Here is a 22,650-nt window from a genome sequence, read left to right as displayed (position 1 = left end):
AATACAGTCAATAATATTTTAATAACTTTGTATGGTGACAGATGATAACTGCACTTATAGTGGGGAGAATTTTATAATATATACAATTGTCAAATCACTATGTTGTATACCTGAAACCAATATGTCAAACATATTTCAATGAAGAATTTTAGAACAACAGAAATTTATTTCTCACAGTTCTAGAAACTGGAAATCCAAGATCAGGATGCCAACATGGTCAGGTTTTGGTGAAGGTGCTCTTTTAGGTTGCAGATTGCTTGCTTTTTGCTGTGTCTTCATGTGATGGAAGGAGCAAGGGAACTTTATAAATATGTTATAAGGGAACTAATGCCATTTATAAAGGCTCTGGCTTCATGACCTAATCACCTCCCAAAGGCTCCAATTCCTAAAACCGTCACATTTATCACATTTGGCATTAGGTGGTCAAGATATGAATTGGCGGGGGGGGGGGGGGGGGGGGGGAGACACAACACCCATGTTGTGGGAGGAGGCAACACACCCATGGAGGCAGCTATTGGAGCAATGTGGCCAAAAGTCAAGGAACACGAGAACAATCCAGAAGCTGGAAGAGGCAAAGAAGAGATTCTCCCCTAGAGTATCTGGAGGGAAGAGGATTATTGTTGACACTTTGATTTTGTACTACTGACTTCTAGAGCTGTGAGAATATAAATCTCTGTTGTTTTATGATACCAAGTTTGTGGTAATTTGTTACGGGAAATTACTACAAAACTATTACCAACAGTCCTCCAAACCAAGCCTAAATCAGTCACCACCTTCCATACTTTTCACAAAATGTGTTTCCATTTTATTGAGAAGTAATTGATATTAAAAACCTGCAGATATATAATATAGGCAATTTGATGAATTTGGACATCAACACAAAGTAATAGACATATCAACCACCTCCAAAAGTTTCCTTGTGTTCCTTTGTTTTGTTTTTTAAGATGTAAATTTTTTAGAGCAGTTTTCACTTCACAGAAAATTGAGGGAAATACCTAAGTATTTTATTTTGGGGGTGTCTATGTAAATAGTTTTAATTTCAAATTCCACTTCTCATCACTGGTATATAAGAAAGCAATTAACTTTTGTATATTACCCTTGTATCCTGAAAGTTTGCTATAATCATTTATTAGTTCCAAGAGATCTTTTTGTTGATTAGTTATGATTTTCTATATAAGCAATTATGTCATCCGTGAGCAAAAATAGCTTTATGTCTTCCTTCTCAATCTGTATACCTTTCATTTTCTTTTCTAGCCCTATTGCATTAGCAAGGATTTCCAATACGCTATTAAAAAGGAGTTGTGAGAAGGGACATCTTTGTGTTGTTCCTGATCTTAGTGAGAAAGCTTCTAGTTTCTCATGATTGTGATGTTAGTTGTATGTTTTTTGTAGATGTTCTTTACCAAGCTGACGAAGTTGCCCTTTATGCCTAGAATACCAAGTTTTTATCACCCATGGGTATTGGATTTTGTCAAATGCTTTTTCTGCATCTATTAATATGTTCATGTCATTTTTCTTCTTTAGTCTGGTGATGTGATGGATTAGATTAATTGATTGTTTAATTTTAAAACAGCCTTGCATACCTGGAATAAATCCCACTTAGTCATGGTGTATAATTCTTTTTATACATTGTTATATTTGATTTGCTAATATTTTCGTTAGGATTTTTGCGTCTATGCTCATGAGAAACATTGGCCTGTAGTTTTTGTTTGTTGTAATGTCTTTTTCTGATATTGGCTTTAGGATAATGATGGCTTCATAAAATGAGTTAGAAAGTATTCCCACTACTTCTTTTTTCTGAAAGAAATTGTAAGGAATCTGGTATAATTCTTCATTATTATATATTATATAATTATATATTATATATTATGTATATTATATTATATTATATTATTATTAATATATATTACATGTTATATACTATATTACTATTATCTATAATTATTATAATTCTTTTGTATAGTTTCTTAAATATTTGATAGAATTCCCCAGTAAATCCATCTGGGCCTGGGTGCTTTTTGTTTCAGAAGGTTATTAATTATTGATTTAACTTCTTTAATAGATATATGCCTGTTCACATTGCCTATTTATTTTTTTGTAATTATGGCAGATTTTGCCTTTCAAAGAATTGATCCATTTATTGTAGGTTGTCCAATTTTTAGGCATTGAGTTGTTCATATTTCTTTTTTGTCCTTTTAATGTTCATGTGACCTGTAGTTATGTCCCTCTTTCATTCATGATATTAGTAATTTGTGTTCTTACTTATTTCTTAGCCTGGGTAGAGACTTATCCTTTTATTTTATTTGGGGGAGAGGACATTTCAAAGAACCAGCCTTTCATTCCATTGATCTTTTTCTATTGATTTTATTTTTCCAATTTCATTGATTCTTGCCCTAATTCTTATTGTTTCCGCTATTCCTCTTTAGATTTAACTTGATCTTCTTTTTTTATTTCTCTAAGGTAGAAACTTATATTGATTTTAGGTCTTTATTGTTTTCTAATATACACATCTTATATAAATTTCCCTCTAAGCACTGCTTTTACTTCATCATACAATTCTTGGTAAGTTGCATTTTTGTTTTCAATTAATTCAAAATACTTTCTAATTTCTCATGAGATTTCTTCTTTGATCTATGTGTTATTTAGAAGTGTGCTTAATCTTCATATACTTGGGGATTTTCCAGTTATCTTTCTGATATTGGTATCTAATTTAATTTTAGTTCTACTGTGGTCTGACAACAGGCATTTCATATTTTTTATTCTTTTACATTTTTTGAGGTGTGCTTTTTATGGACCAGAATGTGTCTATCTTGGTGAGTGTTCCATGTGAGCTGGAGAAGAATGTGTATTCTGTTCTTGTTGTAGTAGCCTATAGATATCCATTATATCCAGTTGATTGATGGTGTTTTTGAGTTCAGCTACATCTTTCCTGATTTTCTGCATGCTGGGTCTGTCAGTTTCTGGTAAAGAAGTGTTGAGTTCTCCAACTATGAGAGTGGATTCATCTATTTTTCTTTGCATTTCTATTAGGTTTTTTTTCACATAGTTTGATGCTCTCTTGTTAGGTTCATACACACTAACAATTGTTATATCTTCTTAGAAAAGTACTTACCCCTTTATCGTGATATAATGCCCTGCTTTATCCCTCATAACTCTTCTTGCTTTGGAGTGCTCAGTCTGAAATTAAGGTAGCTACTCCTGCTTTCTTTTTATTAGTGTTAACATGGTGTGCTTTTCTCTATTTATTTACTTTTAATCTGTATGTGTCTATATTTAAAGTAGGTTTCTTGTGGACAATATACCTGGGTCTTGTTTTTGATCCACTCCGACAGTCTCTGCCTTTTAATTAGTGCATTTAGACTATTGACGTTCAAAGTGATCACTGATACAGTTAGATTAATATTTACCATATTTGTTACTGTTTTCTATTTGTTGTTCTTGTTGTTTGTTATTTTTGTCTTCTATTCTTTTTCTGCCTTTTGTGGTTTTAATTGAGTATTTTATATGATTCTGTTTTCTCTCCTTTCACAAATTATTGGTTATACTCCTTTTAAAAAATCTTTCTTAGTGGTTGCCCTAGAGTTTGCAATATATATTTATAACTAACCCAAGTCCTGTTTCAAACAATGCTATACCACTTCACAAGTAATGTGAGTACATTACAATAACAAAATAATTCTAATTTCTCCTTCTGTCCCTGTATCATTTATTTATTACTGTCATTTATTTCATTTATATAAAGACAGACACATATATTATATACATAGGTATATTAATTGAACATATTATTACTATTATCATTTTGAGCAAAATGTAATCTCTTATATAAAGAATAAGAAACATAAAACTTATTCTTCAGTGTTCTTTTTTCTTTTTGTAGATCTGATTTTCTGACCTATATTATTTTCCTTATCTCTAAAGAACTTTTTTTACATTGGGTGCAAGGCAGGTCTATTGGCAACAAATTCCTTCAATTATTGTTTGCCTGAGAAAGTTTGTACTTCTCTTTCACTTTTGAAAGATACTTTTGCAGGGTACAGATTTTTAGGTTTCTGATTTTTCCTATCAACACTTTAAGTACTCCACTACACTCTCTTCTTATTTACAAGGTTTCTGAGGAGAAGTCAGGTGTGATTCTTATTTTTCTTCTATGGAAATGGTGTTTTTCTTTCTGGCTTCTTTCAAGATTTTGTATTTTTCTTTGACTTTCTATTGTTTGAAAATGTGCCTAAGGTATAGTTTTTGTGGGATTTTTATTTTTCTTTATTTTGTTATGATTTTTAGCTTTTACCCCAGTTGGTGTTTTCTGGGCTTCCTAGATCTGTGGTTTGGTGTGTGACATTAATGTTGGAAAATTCTCACTCATTATTGTAACAAATACATCTTCTGTTCCTATCTTTCATTCTTCTCCTTTTGGCATAAATTATACCTTTTGTAGTTCTCTCACAGTACTTGGATATTCTGTTCTGTTTTTCAGTCTTTGTCCTCTTTGCCTTTTGGTTTTCAAGAATTCTTTTGATACATTATCTAGCTCAGAGATTCTTTGTTCAGTTGTGTCCAGTCTGCTAGTGAGCCCATCAAAGGCATTCTTCATTTGTTTGTATCTTTGATCTCTCACATTTCTTCTTGATACTTTCTTTGGATATCCATCTTTCTCATAATACTTCCAGTGTCATTGAATGCTGCCTATCCATGAGAGCTCTTAACATATTAATCATAGTTATTTTAAATTCCCATGCTTATTTCAACATTTCTGTCATGTCTGGTTCTGACATTTGCTCTGTCGCTTCAAATTGTGTGTTTTTTTTTGCCTTTTGGTATATCTTATAATTTTTTCTTGACAGACAGAGCCATGATGTGCTGGGCAAAACGAAATGCTATAAATAGGCCTTTAGTAATGTGGTGGCTAGGTATAAGAGAAAGGGAAACATTCTATAGACATATGTCTAGGTCTCAGTCTTTCGGTGAACTTATGCCTCTGGACTATGAACTTCAAAAGTGTTTCTCAGGGTTTTTTTCACCACCCTTATAGATAGAATGGATAAAATGGGCTGGGTATTTCTCTTCTCCAAACTTGGGCTCTGATAACACCCCATTAGGTTAAGCTCTGGTTAACTGCTTTCCCTTGATGGCAAGAGTTGTTAAGAACAGTGGTCTTGTGTACGTTAACATGGTTCCTCTCCTCATCTACCAGAAGCAGGAGGGGATTTTTCTCCAAAATTTACTGTGGGAAACTTGGAAAGTCCTTAGAAGTCAATCTCACAGTATTGTGTTCCCCACCATGACTGGGTTCCTTTGGAGTACTTTACTCTAAGACTTGTCCATACTGAGCTTTCAGCAATTCATCAATTATGGCTCAGATTTTTTCTGCCCCAGCATTGGTTCCTATGGTGGTTTCCACTTGTGAGTCTGCTCCTATAAGTCATGACTCATGACTCATGACTTTGCCTCTCTTTGCAAAGTTGGGAGCAGCAGTTTTCCCTATGTCTTCCCCTTTCTTACAAATCCAAGAAGAGCTGTTTTGTTTTCAGTCTGTTTAGCTTTTTACTTGTTATTAGGACAAATGGCCATTTCCAAGATCCTTACATGTGAAACTAGAAATCACTTCCTTCTTATTTTACAATCATTTGTTTTGCTTGCTTGTTTTTTCTTGTAAGAACACTTTTCATGAGACCTACCCTGTTAAATTGGGGGGGGGGGTAAACTAATTGTATTTTATTTTATTTTAAATTTTATATTTTTTAAAATTTACATCCAAATTAGTTAGCATATAGTGCAACAATGATTTCAGGAGTAGACTCCTTAATGCCCCTTAACCATTTAGCACATCCCCCCTCCCACAACCCCTCCAATAACCCTCTGTTTGTTCTCCATATTTAAGAATCTCTTATGTTTCGTCTCCCTCCCTGTTTTATATTATTTTTGTTTCCCTTCCCTTATATTCATCTGTCATACCCTCTTAAATTTTTAAGTGCACAATACAGTATTGTTAATGATAGGTACCATGCTGTGTGGCAGATCTCAAGAACTTACTCATCTTGCATAATTAGAACTTCTTATTAATTGAACAATAGCTCCCTATTTTCTCCTCCCTCAGCCTCTGCCAACCACCGTTCTATTCTCTGTCTCTACGAACTTGACTATTTAGGTATATCATATAAATCGAGTCATGCAGTATTTGTCCTCCTGGGACTGGCTTATTTAACATAGCATAATGTCTTCCAGTTGCATTCATATCGCCACAAATGGCAGGGTTTTTTTCTTTTTTAAAGCTGAATAAATTCCATTACATTATATGCCATTTTCCTTATTCATTCATTCATCAATGGACATTTAGATGGTTTCCACATATTGAACAATGGGAATACTACTTCAATGAACATGGGAGTGCAGATACGCTTTCAAGATCCTATTTCCAATATATTTGGAAATATATCCAGAAGTGAGATTGCTGGATGATATAGTTTTTCTAATTTTCTTTTTTTAAAATAAACTTCATCATGTTTTCCATAGTAACTGCATCATTTTACATTCCCACCAACTGTGCAAATGTTCTAATTTATGCACATACTCACCAACATTTGTTATCTTTTTTTTTTGATAATAACCATCTTAACTGGTGTGAGGAGATAACTCAGTGTAGTCTTGGTTTGCAATTTCTTAATAATTAGTGATGTTGCCCACCTTTTCATAATGTGTTGGCTATTTTTATGTCTTTTTTAAAAATATCTGTTCAAGTATCTTGTCAAGTTTTAATCAGGTTATTAGCATCTTTGGTATTCAGTTGTAGGAATTTCTTATATATTTTGGATGTTAACCCATTATCAAATATATGGTTTGCAAATACTGTCTCCCATTCCAAATGTTGCCTTTTCATTCTGATTGTTTACTATGCAGAAGTTTTTAGTTTGACATAACTTTACTTTATTTTACTTTTTTAAAAGTGTCACATCCAAGAAATAATTGCCAACTGTAATGAAGTTTTCACAATGCCTTTAAAAAAATTTTTTTACAGTTTAAGATATTACATTGAAGTTACTAGTCCACTTTGCATTAATTTTTGTGTAGGGTATAAAACAGGGTCTAATTTTATACCTTTTTATATGGATATCCAGTTTTCCCAACACAATTTGTTGAAGAGTTTATTCTTTCCTTGTTGTGTATTCTTAGAACATTTGTCAAAGATCATTTGACCATACATGTGTGGGTTAATTTCTGAGATTTCTATTCTAGTCCATTGATCTATATGTCTGTTTTTATGCCAGTACCATACTGTTTTAATTACTGTAGCTTCATAATATATTTTGAAATCAGGTGATGTGATGCCTCCAGGTTTGTTTTTTCTCAAAATTGCTTTGTCTATTCTGGTTTTTTTTTTTGTGATTGCATTAAAATTTTAGAATTTTCATTTCTCTAAAAAATGTCATTGGGGTTTTGATGGGGGTAGGATTAAATCTATACAACACTTTGGGTAGTATGGACATTTTAACCAATATTAAATATTACAGTCCATAAACACGTGACATCTTTCCATTTACTTATCTGATTTCTTTCATTGGTGTTTGCAGTGTATAAGTCTTTCATCTTTTCGGTTAAGTTTATTCCAAAGAACTTTATTCTTTTTGTTGCTATTGTAAATAGAATTTTTCCCCCTTAATTTCCAGTCCATACAGTTTATTGTTACTGTATAGAAATGCAACTTATTTTTTTATTTATATCCTGCAAATTTACTGAACTCATTTATTAGTTTAGTTTTGTTTTGTTTTGTTTTGTTTTGTTTTGTTTTTGTGGAGTCTCTAGGGTTTTCTCCAAATAAAACCGTCTCATCTGCAAACAGAAATAATTTTACATCTTTCTTTGTGATTTGGATACTTTTATTTATTTTTCTCACCTAATTGGTTTGGCTAAGACTTTCAGTACCATATTGAATATAAATGATAAGGGTGGGCATCTTTGTCTTTTCCTGATCTTAGGGGAAAGGCTTATAATTTATCATCATTTGGTTGTAATGTTAACTGTAGGCTTATCAAATATGGACTTCATTATGTTAAAGTACATTCCTTCTATACTTAGTTTGTTGACTATTTTTATTATTAAAGGGTGTTAAATTTTGTCAAATGCTTTTTCTGCATCTATTGAGATGATCGTGTGATTTTATCTTTAATTTTGTTAATGTGGTGTATCACATTGATTGATTTGTGTATGTTGAATGATCCTTGCATCCCAGGGATAAATCCCACTTGCTAATAGTGTGTGACTACTTAATGTGCTGTTGAATTTGGTCTTTTAGTATTTTGTTGAAGACTTTTATATATGTGTTCATCAGGGATGTTAACATGAAGATTTCTTTTCTGATATTGTCTTTTTCTGTCTGTGATACAAGGATAACATTAGCTTTGTAACATGAATTTGAAAGTGTTCCTTCCTCTTCAATTTTCTGTAAGAGTTTGAGAAAGATTGGCATTATTTTTTTAAGCATTTGGTAGAATTTATCAGTGAAAACATCCAATCTGAGGCTTTTTTTATGTTGGAAGTTTTTGATTGCTGATTCAGTCTACTTATTCATTATTTATCTATTCAGATCTTCTATTTTTTCTCATGACTCAATCTTGGTACATTATACTCTTTTAGGAATTTATCCAGTTCTTCTAGATTATTCAATTTGTGAACCTGTAATTATTCATAAGTCTCTTATGACCCTTTTTATTTCTTTGGCAACACTTGTAATATATCATATTTTACTTCCGATTTTGTTTATTTAAATATTCTCTTTTTTTCTTAAGTAGAGTAGCTAATTTTTTATAAATTTTGTGTATATTTTCAAAATAACAACTCTTAGTTGTTTTGATTTTTTTCTATTGTTTTTCTATTCTCCTCTTCATTTATTATTGTTCTAGTCTTCATTATTTCCTTTTGCTAATTTTGGGCTTCCTTTGTTCTTTTGTGTGTGTGTATATATATATATGTATATATATATATAATTTGTGTGTGTGTGTTTGTGTGTATAATTTACTTATTTATCTTTAGAGAGTGTGTGTGTGAGCAGGGAAGGGGCAGAGAGAGAGGGAGAGAGAGAATCCCAAGCAGGCTCTGCACTGACAACACAGAGATCATTGAGCTGAGATTAAGAGTCAGACTCAACCAACTGAGCCACCCAGGTGCCCTGTTCTTTTACTAGCTCCTTGGGGTGTAAAGTCAGGGTGGTTTTTGAGATATTTCTTCTTTTTTTAATGTAGGTATTTATCACTTTAAACTTTCCTCTTAGTACCCCTTTTTTTGAATCCCATACCTTTTTTGATGTTGTGTTCTCACATTATTTTGTATGAAGATATTTTGTAACTTTTCTCTTTACTTTTTTTCTATGGCCATTTGTTGTTCAGGAAATGTGTTTATTTTCCACAGGCTTGTGAATTTTTAAATTTTCCTTCTGATTTCTAGTTTTATTTCATTGTTTTCAGATGGATTTTTGGTATGGTTTCAGTCTTCTTAAATTTGTTGAACTTGTTTTGTGGCCTAAGATGTGATTTTTCATGGAGGATGTTATGTGCATGCTTGAGAAGAATGTATATTTTGATGCTGTTAGGTGGAATATTCTTTGTATATGTATAGGCCCATTTGGTCTATACTGTTACTCAAATCTGCTATTTCATTATTGTTTTCTGGTATGTATTTTCTAGCCATTATTGAAAGTAAGATATTGGGGTCTCCTACTAGTATGTATTGCTCTGTGGCAGTCTTAAAAATGGAAGCTCATTTTACCAGTGTGATGCCCTGGTCCCTGGTTCTGGAAGTAGCATAATAGACCTAATTTCCAGAAAACTGTGTTTGCCCTAAGTTATCTGGAATCTCCCAGAATGATTGATGCAAGACAATTGTGTTTATTTTGCCTAACTCACAACTCACTCAGGGCAGAAAAGTGATTTTCGTTCCTCAAAAGCTTTGTAAATTAAACAAACCACAGCTGCCTGGTGAAAAAGATTATGGTTAAGGCATACAATAAATTGACAAAGCCTAGAAGGAAAAGCTGGGATGAGAGTTTGTTTATTTGGGAGATTAAGGTATTCAAAATTGCCTATATATATTGGGAAATTTAGAAAGTGATGCAAATGACCAAGGAAAGATTCATATTTGGAAAAGACCTATGAAGAACCTAAGCTTTCACTTCTGACTAATCTCTAGGCTCAATGCAAGCATAAAGTGAAGGCTAAGGCAGAGTTGTCAGTGTCTCTTCACAAATAAGCAGGCCTCATTCAGTTCCTATTTTCAAGCACTGAGCTAAATTTTGTAATTTTAGTCCCTAGTATTAAAGGAGTACTCTAACACAGAGCCAATTTCTCAAAACTAGAAAAGGTTTCTTCCTCCTCTTCTTTCTTCTTTCTTTTTTTCTTTGATTTTATACTTTTTTTCCTCCTACTCCTCCTCCTTTTTCTCCTCCTCTTCAAGGAAATCTCTCTCAAAACACTGGCTGAACACAAGCTAAAGGAACAGACTTATCACATATGACAAATAATACAAGATTTACAAAAATAGTGTAGAAAAGTACTAAACAGCTACAGCTACTGCAAACAACACAAACAAATCCTGAAAATCTGATTTCCATATTTAGCATGTGTAATATTCAAAATGTTTAGATTTCAACAAAAAAATAGAAATTTTGCAAAGAAATAAGAAAAAATTAACAGACACTGTCCTTGATAAAGCACAGACATCAGACATACTTTTAAAAAGTATGTCTTTTTTAAAGGGGCAGAGAAAGGGGTTGACAGAGCATCCAAAGTGGGCTCTGCACTGACAGCAGAGATCCTGATGTGGGGCTCAAACTCATGAACCATAAGATCAATGGCCTGAGCTGAAGTCAGACGCTTAACTGACTGAGCCTCTAAAGCACCCCTTAAACAAAAACCTTAAATCAACTGTTTTAAATGTGGTAAAGGAGCTAATGGAACCATGGACAAATATCTAAAGGAGAGAAAGGATAATGATATATAAATGAATAGAGAATATCAATAAAGAATAGAGATTTTAAAAGGAACCAACCAGACATTCTGAAACTGAGAAATACAATAACTAAAATGAAAAACTCGCCAGAGGGTTTTGATAGGGTATTTGAGCAGGCAAGAGCAACAATCAGCAAACTTGAATACTGGTCAATCTAAATGATCCAATCTGAAGAGCAGAAAAATAAAAGAATGAAACAAATTAGCAGAGCCCAGGAGTCCCATGAAACATCATTACATTTACCAACATAAACATTACTAGACTCCTCAAAATAGAGGAGTAAGAGAACGAAAAATAAAATATTTGAAGAAAAAACACCAGAAAACTCTACAATTTTGATAAATACATGAATATACACATCATGAGGCTCAATGACCTTTTTAGTTTCTTTTTTTCCAAGTTTTTATTTAAATGAACTTTAAGGAGAATAAAATCAAAGAGGTACACATTGACACATTATTATGAAACTATTGAAAGCTGATGGCAAAGAGATAATCTTGAAAACAGCAAAAGAAAAGTGACTTTTCATATACATGGTATTCTCAGTAAGATTAATAAATTTCTCATTAGAAACTATTAACGACAAAAAGAAGTTGGATAACACTTTTAAAATGCAAAAAAAATATGTATCCAACAAATATCTCCAGTGAAACTATCCTTTAAAAACAAATGAGAAATTAAGACATTTACAGATAAATAAAAGCTGAGAGAGTTCATTGCTAGTAGAGCTGCCCTACAAAAAAATACTAAAATGAGTCATTGAGGCTGAAATGGAAGGACTTTGAGTAGTAACTTGAAACCAGGCAAAGTAAAAAAGAACTCCAATATAAGTAATATCATAGGTAAATATAAAAGACAGGATAGTATTTTTCATTTGCAACTCTTTTTAATTTGCTTCATGAGATAAAAATGCATGAAAGCAATTACAAATCTGTGTTAATAGGCACACAATGTATAAAGAGGAACTTGTGGCAACAACAATATAAAGGGAGGGCAGAGTTGTATAGGAGCAAAGTTTTTGTATGCTACTGAAGCTAGGTTGTCAATAAGTTCTTATTGTTAGAAATTTACAAAACTAATTGTAATAATCATGGTAACCACAAAGAAAATACATTAAAAATATTTACCAAAACAGGGTGCCTGTGTGGCTCAGTTGGTTAAGCATCTGACTCAATCTCAGTTCAGGTCTTGATATCAGGATCATGAATTCAAGCCCCACGTTGGGCTCCATGGTGGGCATGAAGCCTACTCAAAAAAGTATTTACCAAAACAATGAGAAGAGAATCAAAATTGTACACTGCATTCAATTAAATACTAAAGAAGGTACTAACAGGAAAATTCATTTCTTCATGAACAAAAAAGTTATATGTTTTGTAATTTTTATGAGATGGTCAGTCAGGTTCTGCTACAAAAGGGGACACAGTAACGTCTCAGGGGAAAAAAAAGCTCATTATAATCACATGGAGTAGAGACAGGAGGCATCACACACCAGACATGACTACATGGGAAAATATCAGGGTGGTTGGGGACAGAAGACAGGAGCAGGGGAGGGCCTAGGCCATGGTCTTTAGTGGAGTTTCATAAGAAAGTCAAGATAGGGCAGTGTAAACAGTTTAGGATAGGCTAGTTTGAATTTTGATGGACTTTGAGCTATGGGAGTAATCTTTAGTTGCCTGGTCTTGCAATGATTAAGGCAGAAGAGGTATAACACTTCCTGAAGTGCATGGATCAAGAAGAGGAGGCAAGGCTCTGGATTGCATATCAAAGGCATGTTTCCTGCTGGGCCCTTTGCTATCTCTAAGAATTGGCTAGCCCAGGTATTGACAGTCTCTCTTCATCCAGCAAGGTTAAGATGACAAAACATCATTAAAGAGAGATATCATACATATTGTATACATATAATACAAATATATATTATGTATACATAGAATATGTATTATGTATACATACATATGTAATATGTATACATAGAATATAAATATAATACATATTTGTATTATATGTATACATAGAATATACAATGTATATATGCAACATAAATCATACACTACAGCTCATACAGAAAACAAGCAGCACAATGGCAGAAGTAAGTTTTTCTTTATCAGTGATTGCTTTAAATATAAATGCATTAAACTTAGGGCACCTGTGTGGCTCAGTCCGTTAAGCATCCAACTTCAGCTCAGGTCATGATCTCATGGTTCTTGAGTTCAAGCCCCACATCCGGCTCTGCACTGACAGTGCAGAGCCAGCTTGGGATTCTCTCTTTCCTCTCTCTCTGCCCCTCCCCAACTTGTGCTTTCTTTCTCAAAATAAATAAACCTAAAAAAAATGTATTACACTTTCTAATCAAAGGTGGAAATTGGAAGAATGAATCAAATAACATGATCAAACTATATGCTGTCTACCAGTGTGTCACTTTAGATCCAAAACCAGATATAAGTTGAAAGTGGAAAAATATATTCCATGCAACTAGCAACCAAACTGCTGGGAGATTTTGCTAATACCAGGCAGAAAGGACTACAAGTCAGAAATTATTACGAGAGACAAAGGGCATTATACATTGAGAAAAGGGTCAACTCATCAAGAAGATATAATAATTATAAACATATAAGTACAAAACACCAGATCCTCAATATATATGAGCAAATATTGACAGAATGGAAAGAAGAAATATACAGTTCTACAATAATAAATACTTCAAAAAACTACTTTAAATGAGCAGAACATCTAGACAAAAGATCAATAGGAAAATATAGAACTTGAAAAACACTATAGACCTAAGACACATACAAAGAACACATCACCCAAGAACAGAATATACAGTTTTCTCAAGTAAACATATGTTATTTTCCAAAATAGTCCATATGTTAGGCCATAAAAAAACCACAATATATTTAAAAAGATGGAAATAATACCAACTGTTTTCCCCGAATACAATGAAATAAGCTAGACTTCAGTAACAAAAGGAAAACTGGAAAATTCACAAATATGGGAAAATTAAGCAACACACTTTTAAGAAACCAATGGGTCAAAGGAGAAATCACAAGGGAAGTAAGAAAATACTAGAGATAAATTATAATGAAAGCACAATAACAAAAACTTATGGGATGCAACAGAACCAGTGCTCAATAGAAAATACACAGCAGTGAAAACTTATTCTTTAAAAAGCAAAAGAGATCACCGAGGGAAGATGGCGGCGTAGGAGGACGCTGGGTTCACCGCACGTCCTGCTGATCACTTAGATTCCCGCTACACCTGCCTAAATAACCCAGAAAACCGCCAGAGGATTAGCAGAACGGAGTCTCCGGAGCCAAGCGCAGACCAGAGGCCCACGGAAGAGGGTAGGAAGGGCAGCGAGGCGGTGCGTGCTCCACGGACTGGAGGGAGGGAGCCGGGGCGGAGGGGCGGCTCGCCAGCCAAGCAGAGCCCCAGAGTCTGGCTGGCAAAAGCGGAGGGGCCTGACGGACTGTGTTCCGACAGCAAGCGCGACTTAGCCTCTGGGAGGTCATAAGTTAACAGCTCTGCTCAGAAAGCAGGAAGGCTGGAGGGCAAAGGGAGGGAGAGTTGCTGAGCCCCCTGACGGCAGAGCTCAGCGTGGCGGGGAACAAAGGCGCTCGCCAGCGCCATCTCCCTCGCCCATCCCCCAGTGAAAATCCCAAAGGGAACCAGTTCCTGCCAGGGAACTTGCTCCTTCCACGCAAACACCCAACTCTGTGCTTCTGCGGAGCCAAACCTCCGGCAGCGGATCTGACTCCCTCCCGCTGCCACAGGGCCCCTCCTGAAGTGGATCACCTAAGGAGAAGCGAGCTAAGCCTGCCCCTCCTGCCCCTGTGCACCTTGCCTACCCACCCCAGCTAATACACCAGATCCCCAGCACCACAAGCCTGGCAGTGTGCAAGTAGCCCAGACAGGCCACGCCAACCCACAGTGAATCCCGCCCCTAGGAGAGGGGAAGAGAAGTCACACACCAGTCTGACTGTGGCCCCAGCAGTGGGCTGGGGGCAGACATCAGGTCGGACTGTGGCCCCGCCCACCAACTCCAGTTATATACCACAGCACAGGGGAAGTGCCCTGCAGGTCCTCACCACTCCAGGGACTATCCAAAATGACCAAACGGAAGAATTCCCCTCAGAAGAATCTCCAGGAAATAACAACAGCTAATGAACCGATCAAAAAGGATTTAAATAATATAACAGAAAGTGAATTTAGATTAATAGTCATAAAATTAATCGCTGGGCTTGAAAACAGTAGAGAGGACAGCAGAGAATCTCTTGCCACAGAGATCAAGGGACTAAGGAACAGTCACGAGGAGCTGAAAAGCGCTTTAAACGAAATGCCAAACAAAATGGAAACGACCATGGCTCGGATTGAAGAGGCAGAGGAGAGAATAGGTGAACTAGAAGATAAAGTTATGGAAAAAGAGGAAGCTGAGAGAAAGAGAGATAAAAAAAATCCAGGAGTATGAGGGGAAAATTAGAGAACTAAGTGATACACTAAAAAGAAATAATATACGCATAATTGGTATCCCAGAGGAGGAAGAGAGAGGGAAAGGTGCTGACGGTGTACTTGAAGAAATAATAGCTGAGAACTTCCCTGAACTGGGGAAGGAAAAAGGCATTGAAATCCAAGAGGCACAGAGAACTCCCTTCAGACGTAACTTGAATCGATCTTCTGCACGACATATCATAGTGAAACTGGCAAAATACAAGGATAAAGAGAAAATTCTGAAAGCAGCAAGGGATAAACGTGCCCTCACATATAAAGGGAGACCTATAAGACTCGTGACTGATCTCTCTTTTGAAACTTGGCAGGCCAGAAAGGCTTGGCACGATATCTTCAGTGTGCTAAACAGAAAAAAATATGCAGCCGAGAATCCTTTATCCAGGAAGTCTGTCATTTAGAATAGAAGGAGAGATAAAGGTCTTCCCAAACAAACAAAAACTGAAGGAATTTGTCACCACTAAACCAGCCCTACAAGAGATCCTAAGGGGGATCCTGTGAGACAAAGTACCAGAGACATCACTACAAGCATAAAACATACAGACATCACAATGACTCTAAACCCGTATCTTTCTATAATAACACTGAATGTAAATGGATTAAATGCACCAACCAAAAGACATAGGGTATCAGAATGGATAAAAAAACAAGATCCATCTATTTGCTGTCTACAAGAGACTCATTTTAGATCTGAGGACACCTTTAGATTGAGAGTGAGGGGATAGAGAACTATTTATCATGCTCCTGGAAGCCAAAAGAAAGCTGGAGTAGCCATACTTCTATCAGACAAACTAGACTTTAAATTAAAGGCTGGAACAAGAGATGAAGATGGGCATTATGTAATAATTACAGGGTCTATCCATCAGGAAGAGCTAACAATTATAAATGTCTATGCGCCGAATACCGGAGCCCCCAATTATATAAAACAATTACTCATAAACATAAGCAACCTTATTGATAAGAATGTGGTCATTGCAGGGGACTTTAACAACCCACTTACAGAAATGGATAGATCATCTAGACACACGGTCAATAAAGAAACAAGGGCCCTGAATGATACATTGGATCAGATGGACTTGACAGATATATTTAGAACTCTGCATCCCAAAGCAACAGAATATACTTTCTTCTCCAGTGCACATGGAACATTCTCCAAGATAGATCATATACTGGGTCACAAAACAGCCCTTCATAAGTTTACAAGAATTGAAATTATACCATGCATACTTTCAGACTGCAATGCTATGAAGCTTGAAATCAACCACAGGAAAAAGTGTGGAAAACCTCCAAAAGCATGGAGGTTAAAGAACACCCTACTAAAGAATGAGCAGGTCAACCAGGCAATTAGAGAAGAAATTAAAAAATATATGGAAACAAATGAAAATGAAAATACAACAATCCAAACGCTTTGGGACGCAGCAAAGGCAGTCCTGAGAGGAAAATACATTGCAATCCAGGCCTATCTCAAGAAACAAGAAAAATCCCAAATACAAAATCTAACAGCACACCTAAAGGAAATAGAAGCAGAACAGCAAAGGCAGCCGAAACCCAGCAGAAGAAGAGAAATAATAAAGATCAGAGCAGAAATAAACAATATAGAATCTAAAAAAACGGTAGAGCAGATCAACGAAACCAAGAGTTGGTTTTTTGAAAAAATAAACAAAATTGACAAACCTCTAGCCAGGCTTCTCAAAAAGAAAAGGGAGATGACCCAAATAGATAAAATCATGAATGAAAATGGAATGATTACAACCAATCCATCAGAGATACAAACAATTATCAGGGAATACTATGAAAAATTATATGCCAACAAACTGGACAACTTGGAAGAAATGGACAAATTCCTAAACACCCACACTCTTCCAAAACTCAATCAGGAGGAAATAGAAAGCTTGAACAGACCCATAACCAGCGAAGAAATTGAATCGGTTATCAAAAATCTCCCAACAAGTAAGAGTCCAGGACCAGATGGCTCCCCAGGGGAGTTCTACCAGACGTTCAAAGCAGAGATAATGCCTATCCTTCTCAAGCTATTCCAAGAAATAGAAAGGGAAGGACAACTTCCAGACTCATTCTGTGAAGCCAGTATTCCTTTGATTCCTAAACCAGACAGAGACCCAGTAAAAAAAGCGAACTACAGGCCAATATCCTTGATGAATATGGATGCAAAAATTCTCAATAAGATACTAGCAAATCGAATTCAACGGCATATAAAAAGAATTATTCACCATGATCAAGTGGGATTCATTCCTGGGATGCAGGGCTGGTTCAACATTCGCAAATCAATCAACGTGATACATCACAGTAACAAAAAAAAAAAAAAGAGAAGAACTATATGATCCTGTCAATCGATGCAGAAAAGGCCTTTGACAAAATCCAGCACCCTTTCTTAATAAAAACCCTTGAGAAAGTCAGGATAGAAGGAACATACTTAAAGATCATAAAAGCCATTTATGAAAAGCCCACAACTAACAGCATCCTCAATGGGGAAAAACTGAGAGCTTTTTCCCTGAGATCAGGAACACGACAGGGATGCCCACTCTCACTGCTGTTGTTTAACATAGTGCTGGAAGTTGTAGCATTAGCAATCAGACAACAAAAGGAAATCAAAGGCATCAAAATTGGCAAAGATGAAGTCTAGCTTTCGCTTTTTGCAGATGACATGATATTATACATGGAAAATCCGATAGACTCCACCAAAAGTCTGCTAGAACTGATACATGAATTCAGCGAAGTTGCAGGATACAAAATCAATGTACAGAAATCAGTTGCATTCTTATACACTAACAATGAAACAACAGAAAGACAAATAAAGAAACCGATCCCATTCACAATTGCACCTAGAAGCATAAAATACCTAGGAATAAATCTAACCAAAGATGTAAAAGATCTGTATGCTGAAAACTATAGAAAGTTTATGAAGGTAATTGAAGAAGATATAAAGAAATGGAAAGACATTCCCTGCTCATGGGTTGGAAGAATAAATATTGTCAAAATGTCAATACTACCCAAAGCTATCTACACATTCAATGCAATCCCAATCAAAATTGCACCAGCATTCTTCTCGAAACTAGAACAAGCAATCCTAAAATTCATAAGGAACCACAAAAGGCCCCGAATAGCCAAAGTAATTTTGAAGAAGAAGACCAAAGCAGGAGGCATCACAATCCCAGACTTTAGCTTCTACTACAAAGCTGTCATCATCAAGACAGCATGGTATTGGCACAAAAACAGACACATAGACCAATGGAATAGAATAGAAACCCAGAACTAGACCCACAAACGTATGGCCAACTCATCTTTGACAAAGCAGGAAAGAACATCCAATGGAAAAAAGACAGTCTCTTTGACAAATGGTGCTGGGAGAACTGGACAGCAACATGCAGAAGGTTGAAACTAGACCACTTTCTCACACCATTCACAAAAATAAGCTCAAAATGGATAAAGGACCTGAATGTGAGACAGGAAACCATCAAAACCTTAGAGGAGAAAGCAGGAAAAGACCTCTCTGACCTCAGCCATAGCAATCTCTTACTCGACACATCCCCAAAGGCAAGGGAATTAAAAGCAAAAATGAATTACTGGGACCTTATGAAGATCAAAAGCTTCAGCACAGCAGAGGAAACAACCAACAAAACTAAAAGTCAACCAACGGAATGGGAAAAGATATTTGCAAATGACATCTCAGACAAAGGGCTAGTATCCAAAATCTATAAAGAGCTCACCAAACTCCACGCCCGAAAAACAAATAACCCAGTGAAGAAATGGGCAGAAAACATGAATAGACACTTCTCTAAAGAAGACATCTGGTTGGCCAACAGGCACATGAAAAGATATTCAACGTCGCTCCTTATCAGGGAAATACAAATCAAAACCACACTCAGATATCACCTCACACCAGTCAGAGTGGCCAGAATGAACAAATCAGGAGACTATAGATGCTGGAGAGGATGTGGAGAAAGGGAACCCTCTTGCACTGTTGGTGGGAATGCAAATTGGTGTAGCCGCTCTGGAGAGCAGTGTGGAGGTTCCTCAGAAAATTAAAAATAGACCTACCCTATGACCCAGCAATAGCACTGCTAGGAATTTATCCAAGGGATACAGGAGTACTGATGCATAGGGGCACTTGTACCCCAATGTTTATAGCAGCACTCTCAACAATAGCCAAATTATGGAAAGAGCCTAAATGTCCATCAACGGATGAATGGATAAAGAAATTGTGGTTTATATACACAATGGAATACTACGTGGCAATGAGAAAGAATGAAATATGGCCCTTTGTAGCAACGTGGATGGAACTGGAGAGTGTGATGCTAGGTGAAATAAGCCATACAGAGAAAGACAGATACCACATGGTTTCACTCTTATGTGGATCCTGAGAAACTTAACAGAAACCCATGGGGGAGGGGAAGGAAAAAAAAAAGAGGTTAGAGTGGGAGAGAGCCAAAGCATAAGAGACTGTTAAAAACTGAGAACAAACTGAGGGTTGATGGGGGGTGGGAAGAAGGGGAGGGTGGGTGATGGGTATTGAAGAGGGCACCTTTTGGGATGAGCACTGGGTGTTGTATGGAAACCAATTTGACAATAAATTTCATATATTAAAAAAAAAAAGCAAAAGAAAAAAGAGAGAAACCAAGAAACAGGCTCTTAACTATAGAGAACAAACTGATGGTTACCAAAGGGGAGGTAGGTAGGGAGATGGGTGAAAAGGTGATAGGAATTAAATAGTATAGTTATCATGATGAGCACTGAGTAATGTATAGAATCGTTGAATTACTATGTTGTGCACTTGAAACAAATATAACACTATATTTTCACTATACTGGAATTAAAACTTAAAAACCTAATAAAAAGAAAAAAGAAAAAGCAAGCATCACTTTAAAACTAAAAAGAGAGAGAAAAAGCTAAAGATCTCAAATCAATAAACTAACTTACTTAAAACAGAACTGAAACTGGGGACATAACTATTAACCTTTCAGAAATGGAAAGGATTATAAGAGAATACCAGGCACCATTATATACCGACACATTAGACCTCAAATCAATAACTTAACACATTAGACCTCAAATCAATAACTTAAATTCATAGCTTAAGGAACTAGAAAAAAGAAAGTAAATTAAACCAAAGGTTGAAGAAAGGAGGAAATATTAGAGAGGAAATAAATAAAATACAGAATGAAAAAAAATTAATGAAACTAAAATATCAATAAAATTGACAAACCTTTATCTCACCTAACAGAGAGATAGAGAGAAGAGTAAAATAACTAAAATAAAAATGAAAGTGGGGACATTACTACCAACCTAACAAATAAAAATGATTAAAAAATAATAATATAAACAATGGTAGGCCAACAAATTAGATAACATAAATAAAATGGTCCAACTTCTAGAAACACACAAATTAACAAAACTGACTCATCAAGTAATAGAAAATCTGATCAGACCTATAAAAAGTAATAAAATTGCTACGATATGTTGACTATTTTAAATAATACTGCAATAAGCATAGGGGTGAAAAATTCTTTTTGAATTAGTGTTTTCATTTTCTTTGAGTGAATACCCAAAGTGGAAATACTGAATCATATATTTTTCTTTCTTTTTTTTTTTTTAGGAACCTCCATACTGTCTTTGAGTGTCTGCACCAGCTTACATTCCCACCAACAGTGCATGAGGGTTTCCTTTTCTCCACATCCTCACCAACACTTATTCCTTGTCTTTTTGATACTAGCCATTCTGACTGCTGTGAGATTGTATCTCACTGCGGTTTTAATTTGCATTTTCCTGATTATGATTGAACATCTTTTCATGTGTCTGATGGACATCTATATGTCATCTTTAGAAACATGTCTATTCACGTCCACTGCCAATTTTTTTTAATTTGATTGTTTAGGGTTTTTTTTTTTATGTTGACTTGTATAAGTTCTTTATATATTTTAGATATTAACCCCTTATTAGATATATCATTTGCAAATATCTTCTCCCATTCAGTATGTTGTGTTTTGTTTTGTTGATGGTTTCCTTTGCTGTGTAAAAGCTTTTTATTTTGGTGTAGTCCCAATAGTTTAATTTTGCTTTTGTTTCCCCTGCTGAGGAGACCTACACATATAAATATATTGCTAAGGCTGATGTCTGAGAGATTACTGCTTATATTTTTGGAGTTTTATGGTTTCACATTTAGATCTTTAATGTATCAATCAATAGATGACTAGATAAAAAAGACGTCATACACACACACACACACACACACACACACCACAATGGAATATTAGCCATAAAAAAGAATGAAATCTTGCCATTTGTGACAACATGGATGGACCTAGAGGGTATTACACTAAGTGAAATAAGCCAGACAAAGACAAATATCATAGGACTTCATTAATATGTAGAATCTTAAAAAACAACTGAGCAAACAAACACAAAAACAAACTCAATTGTAGAGAACAAACTGGTGGTTGCTGGAGTGGGGGGTCTAAATATTAAGGCAGCACACTCCCAGTGAGAATCGGGAGGAGGAGGAGACTACAAGGATAGGCCCAGGAGCAATGGTGTCCAAAGAGGAACAAGCAGTAAAAAATCTCAACATGGAAAATGCCAACCAGGAAAATGAAAAAAGGATGAAAAGAAGCAAGTTGCTAATTAAGGACATCCCATAGCCCTCCCTTTGGAAGCTGGTGAATATTGTGTGCCTAAAGTAAATTGTAAGTGGTTCCGTGTTAGTCAGCCCCTGATTCAGAGGCTTAGAGAGCCACAGGCAAGGAGAGAGAATATGGAAAGGGTTGGGGAGGAGGTGAGACAGTAAATAGAAAGGCTGAGGGAAAAGCAATTCAACATAGTCTGCGGGCAGTTAGCACTGACTCTCCTAACTATGACCATCATGATGAGTTTTGCATTATGCCTTGAATCCTAAATTCAATTCAGTCCTTGAATTCCCTGAAGTTAATAGGAAGATACACCTACTTCCTAAACTTACATGTTCTCAATGTACATTGGTTGTAACCCTTTTGGTGTTACATGTCTCTTGTGGGTCTCCTATTACCAGCTTCTAATTGAATGTTGGATTTTAACCCAATTTGTAAGATTTTGTTAGCAGGGGAGTTTTACCCTATTGAATGGCAAGAAGCTCATTATATATTGTGAATTTAATAAAGCAGT

The 22,650-nt window shown here is 35.6% G+C and overlaps 1 pseudogene; it reads left to right on the top strand.

Moving 5' to 3' along the window:
• Positions 1-22,012: 22,012 nt before the first annotated feature.
• On the top strand, positions 22,013-22,398 carry LOC109260309 (protein BEX1-like; annotated as a pseudogene).
• Positions 22,399-22,650: the final 252 nt, after the last annotated feature.

This window comes from Panthera pardus, unplaced genomic scaffold (genome assembly GCF_024362965.1).
Source record: "Panthera pardus isolate Hobbes unplaced genomic scaffold, ASM2436296v1 HiC_scaffold_27, whole genome shotgun sequence".
NCBI lineage: Eukaryota > Metazoa > Chordata > Mammalia > Carnivora > Felidae > Panthera > Panthera pardus.
Note: the sequence above shows the minus strand (reverse complement) of the source record. Positions and strands in the feature narration are given on the sequence as shown.